Genomic DNA, 6,103 nt, shown 5'->3' with positions numbered 1-6,103 from the left:
CATGCCAGGAGCCAGGAAAAAGAACAATGATAGGAAGAGAGAAGAGGGGGAAGCACCCAAGGGGAAGAAACTGAGCAAGCATGGCATACAGATCACATGTGGAAGTTGTGGTGGTCAGGGGCACAACAAAACTTCCTGTATAAAGAATGGAGATAACACCAAAAAACAAAGTCATATCTTGGGAAGAGAGGGAGAAAAGTGAGGGAAACAAAGGTAATTTTATTTTCATGCTGTGTTGATCTTTTACAAAAAAGTGCAATTGTTGTTTGACTGATCTGTTTTCCTTGCAGGAAGCACAGACAGATGCATCTACAAGCAAGGCTGCAGCAGCTAGAGCTTCAGGCCCAGCAAGGTCTCAATCTGCAGCAAGATCTCAAGCTGCACCAAGCTCTCAAGCTACAACATCCAGGTTTAGAACTCCTAGAAGTTCATCAACAACTAACAATGATGTCCCTAGAGGTAGCACAACTGCAGTTAGAGGGAGAGGAGTGGGGAGAGGCAATGGCAGAGGAAGTGTGGGAGGAACTGGGAGAGGGAGAGGCTCAGAAACTGGGTTTACGGCCTTCTTTACAGCTAGTGGGAATTACTAAAGCTTATGGTGGATGGAGTTGTCTACATGAGAGCACTCTCTGCATGACCTACTACTCATGGAGTTGCCTTTTGGATGCTACTGTCAGTGTGTACTAGTTACTATTAATAGTTCGAATCACTAGTTATGTGTGGACTTGTGGTTTTGTAGTGGATATGTGTTTCTGCTACTGTCAAAATATCCATTCCCTCTGCTCTTATTTGTGGTTTATGTTTAATAGCTAAATTTTAGAACTCTTCTTGCTATAAAAAAAGTGCAAGTGTTCTTGCTGTTACATAAAGCATAATAGAAAAATTATTGAGCTCTACTTGCTATTAAATGAAGCATAATAGCAGAATTTTTGAGCTCTACTTGCTGTTAAATGAAGCACAATAGCATAATAGAATTTTAAAACTCTTCTTGCTATAAAAAAAGTGCAAATGTTCTTGCTGTTACATAAAGCATAACAGAAATTTTTTGAGCTCTACTTGCTGTTAAATGAAGCATAATAGCAGATTTTTTAGCTCTACTTGCTGTTAAATGAAGCACAATAGCAGAATTTTTTTAGCTCCACTTGCTGTCAACTGAAGCACAATAACAGAATTCTTTAGCTCAACTTGCTGTTAAAAAAAGCACAGTAGCAGAATTTTTTAGCTCCATTTGCTATCAAATGAAGCACAATAGCAGCCTTTTGAGCTCTAGTTGCTGACAAATAAAGAGGGAGAGCAATTATACATCAGCATCATGAGTTGATTTAGTAAAGAGACATCATCTCAATCTTACTTAGAATCAAAGTTCACTACTAATAGAGTACCACCTAAGTTTATTTTAAATTTTAATGTATCAAACTTCTCCTTTGACAAGTTCTCTTTTTTGCCAACTCTAATGTAAGAGATACTGTATATCAAAGGAATAGAACAATATTTTGCTATTACTCCTGTATATCAAAGGAACAATATATACTTCAAAGTTCAGTAGATAGCTACTAGTACAGAGGTAGATCAAGCAATGAATCATCACTCACATTTGCATGTTTAGTTTGCATTGTGTTCGCATCTTCTAGTGCGACTGCGCGACCTCCGGTGGAATCTCGGCCACCGGCTGCACGCGCTGCAGCTCCACCATCCACCATATCCCAGGGAGCGGGTCAGCCAGAACCTTGGCCTGCCGTTGGGTGCGCCGGAGGTGGGCAGCACTAGCTGCGACGGCCATCGTCTTGCCGCCATCAGCCAAGGCCACGGCCAGGCGTGGCGCAGCGCACCTGACGCGAGCGATCAGAGCGCGCCTGAGGCGAGCGAGCGGAGCACGCCTGAGACAACGGCCCCAGCGCGCCGGAGACGGGTGTGGCTACCATGGCAGCTCCGGGCGGAGAAGAGCGTCGGAGACGGACGGCGCTATACAGCTCCGGTCTTGCCGCCGGCCACGGCCCTGAACGGCGGATTTTACCTGGTCAGAATCCTCCCTCTCAGTGGAATGAGTGGCTATGAGCGACAGCAGCGGTACACTGGGATAAAGCAAAGAACAATTATTTTCACCAACCCGACCCCATTAATCACCAAACCCTGCCGCCAGCGGTGCCATGTCACCGATCCCACTCTTAAAACGGGCTTAAGGGCTGTGACGACCGGGATTTGAGAGGTGGGGGTGTCGATTTCAGGGATTAGGAGTTGAGGGTTCGATTCAGACGGGTCGTACAAAGACAGGGTTTGTTTCAGACTTCACTCTCCTGCAATAGTCAATGCACGTTTTTGCACAGATGGCACTTTGTTTTCTCTTATACCTTTGCAGAGAAAGACTTCTATACACTCAAAGTTCATGCCAACCAGCATACTATGTATGACACCTGAGCTTGTGAAAACATATGATGCCCTAGCACTCTACTGGTTATGAAGATGGCCTTGTTCTTGCTTTGACAGAAGAAACTAACATGAGAATCACCAACACCGCTCATGAAAAAAATATTATCTCCGTTGTAGCCTTTTGGGGTGCCTTTTTTTTTAAGGAGGATATACCCCTGGCCTGTGCATTTGGGCGATGCATGCAGTTATTTTATTAATTATCTACAAAGACCTTACAAAATAATAAGTCAGTATGCCTCAAGCCATCATCTTGGCAACACACATGCCGCTACTCCTATCCATTGATGAAGGGGTGCCAAATATCTGAGCCTATTACCAAACAGACATCGCACCAAAACCGAGAGAATTCCTTATTTGGCCCTTTCTTAAAATCTTCTTCCCTTTTTGGCCCAAAAAACGATTTTCTTCCTTTTTTGACACGTAAACTTTATTTTGTTCCCTATGTGACACTTCCGTCAGATTTGGCTAGTAACGGTGTTAAGTCTGACATAAAAAGACACTTTTACCCCTAGTGTAGTATGTGACCAGATTATTCACATGCAAACAAAGAGGTAATGTGATATATTTTGTCGTGGTTGGATAAATAAAAAAGTACTATATGACTAATCATCAAAAAAAATTGCGGGGGACTAATAATAATAGGATGAGTGGAATAATAACTACCCATTCAGCTTCTACTGTAGACTGTAGTGTATAAATTTGTGCAGATTAATCATGCGGGTGATAGTTTAGACCTTGACGGATGATGTCCCTGAGCCGTGTTCGCGCCTCAATTTGCTGCACAAGCTCACGCCACCATCGAGTAAAATGTCTCCATCGAATCGTTCCAACTAATATCTCCTCACTATCATGTATATACACAAATCAGCAGGATAGTTACGAAAGTATTCCGCCGAGATCGAATTGATCCGATCGATTAAGAGCTAGCTTTTACTGGTTTGCGTACGCATGTGAGGTGCCGGCTAGACGTGCGTTCACTGTTCACGCGAAATCAATCAGGCTGCTAGCTTGCATGCTTCTTGTGCTAGCTTTGTACCTACTCGTGCGTGAGCAACTGCGTGCCGCGCTCTCGCGGATCGAGCTGTGCAACGCGACTGGTCGGGCGCTGGTGCATATGAATATTTGAACGTGGAATCTCCGACGCGCAACACTTTCATACATTCATATTCACGCTCATTCTCTTCCCTTTTTTATGACATATATTACCATCAGGGATAAAATTGTCTTTGTACATTATAGTTAACACCATCGGATGGAAAAATGGATGAAAGTGTCACGTAGGGAACAATATGAAGTTTAAGTGTCAAGAAGGGAAAAATGAAGTTTTTTGGGCCAAAAAGGGAACCAAATTTTAAGGAAGGGCCAAATAAGGAATTCTCTCAACATCTATAGCCGGATGCACCAACCAAGCCAACGCCGGGACTGGGTCATACACCGGTCTGGCGGACTCTCAGTGGCCGCTGCCACCGTCAACCACTGATCCATCTCCAGAGCAGATACTGACGCACCAACCTTGCCAGGCCTGCCGTCGACGTCACCACAGCGTCAGAAAGCGTCACCATCCTGCACGTGTCCATCCACAAGCGCCCGTCGCCGAGACTCCGCAGCGCCATGCCGCCGTGATCCACCATTGGCCTTGCGGTAGATGCAACACCGCTCCTCCTCTTGTCCCCTCCAGCCATCACTTGCTCCAAAACGATGCCCCCAGGAGGGAAAGCGATACTGCGAACACCATTATCGTCCGATCCGGGAGACCCAGATCTAGGGTTTGCCCCGGAGCATCTTGAGCCTGATGATGCAAACTGCAACGTCGATGCATGCCTCAACAAGGGAACAACATCTAAGATGCTGCCATCGTCCGCCATGACCGTAGTCGACGCGATTTTCATCGGCAGTTGCGCCACCAGGCATGCGCTGCTGGCGACGTTGGTCCCTTCAACCGAAGCAAACTCCAAAACAATGCATGGAGAGGGAGTACAATGCAAAATCACCGCCATCGCTCGATGCCAAGGAGATCTAGGGTTTCCCCCGGAGTTGCCTGCGCTATCATTGACCAGACAAGGGTAGAATCCCGGCGGATCCGCCCAGCTGCCGACGTGTCCCACCCGCCACTGCGCCGACCGCAATCCAGGGACCAAGGCTGATGCCTGGGCCAAGATCCGACCGCGTCGCCGCCGACCGTTCCGGACACGTCGGCGCCGTCCCTTAGTGACCGCGACGATTCTATGTGTTGGCTGTGGGGTCAGAAGACCCCACAACTTTAAAGAAAATAGCCTATAAACATTGTACATTGTAAAGAAAAAAATTAAAAAAATTAGCAATAACCCCATATATTCTTGGGGCAATCGTGTAAAAAGTACTCCCTCCGTTTTAAAATAAATGATCCAATTTTGTACTAAAGCAGTATAAAGTTGGGTCATCTATTTTGGAACGGAGGGAGTATGATTGAGTATGTATTTTCGTGGGATCTACAGCTGTGGAGATAAATTTATGCGAAAAGTCATTTATTCCTTCAACTCGTGGCACGGGTACCAAGCCAATACTTCTCCTTGTAGGGCACGTCATGTTTGATTGCAACACCGAGGAAATATTGCCGTATTGAGTTAAGTTGATGATCAGCCATCACATGGGTCTCTAAGAATAAGGCACGCAGGCGACGTCCTCCTAAAGACTATGGAGAAGGAGTAACGTGTATAAACAGTCAACATACACAACATGCGTTAGCACCGACAATCGAAATCACACGGGCCCGTCGGACACGAGACCGGGACATGGCCGACGTTCAGCTAAATCTAGCCGGCGGCGCGACGGCGGTGGAGGCGGAGCCCGTCGAGTGCAGTAGGCGTGCGTTCATATGCTTGGTGGGTTGCCTCACCGTCGCGCTCGGCGTCATCCTGGCATGGATGTTCGTGTACGAGAAATCCTGTCGGCCATTGTCCACCACGGCCAGGCTCTTCGTCGTGCTTCTGACCGGCGCCGTCTCCTTCTGCTTTGCCCGCTCTTTTGGCAATTTTGCTCTTCTCCTCATCCACTGGTACCGTGGCAATCCCCAGGGAGAGAGGTTTGTGGATAGTTTGATCCAATCCGAACAGCCCTTGATCAACATATTGTAGATGCATTTTTTTTTTAGGTTTTGTAGATGCATAGTTGGATCATCCTTTCATCATTAATTTTCAAACTCTTTGTTAATTAGCGTCTACTAGAATATACCGTTATTAAAGTGTAATGATTTCTTGTTTAATTCTTTGTATATGCAATAAGACTGTTCCACATGTTGCCAACAGCCGGCCACGTCTCTCCACTTGCTTCCTCGCTGCCTCCGCCATCTCCTCCGGCGTCAGCAAGGCCATCATCACTGTTTCTTGCACAAACGTATTTGTGGATGAACACGACGCTCATCTCCTCCACCCGTTGCCGACAATCGCATCTCCTCCACCTGCTTCCTCGCCACCTCCTCCAACGCCTAGGGCATCCGAATTCCACCATCACCTTTTTTTGCACCTACAAATCTGGATCTGGTACTAAACTGTTTCCTCTCGGAATCTCTCTCTATCTCACGTTATCTGGACACAACAAGAGGACTCAATTCTCCGTTGGACACGACGGCAAGACAATTAAGCAACACCTCTCACGCAGCATGGTTAAGAACAAACACCGGTGATTTCCTGCTCCCCTT

The sequence above is a fragment of the Triticum aestivum genome, chromosome 7A (assembly GCF_018294505.1).
Source record: "Triticum aestivum cultivar Chinese Spring chromosome 7A, IWGSC CS RefSeq v2.1, whole genome shotgun sequence".
Lineage (NCBI taxonomy): Eukaryota > Viridiplantae > Streptophyta > Magnoliopsida > Poales > Poaceae > Triticum > Triticum aestivum.
Note: the sequence above shows the minus strand (reverse complement) of the source record.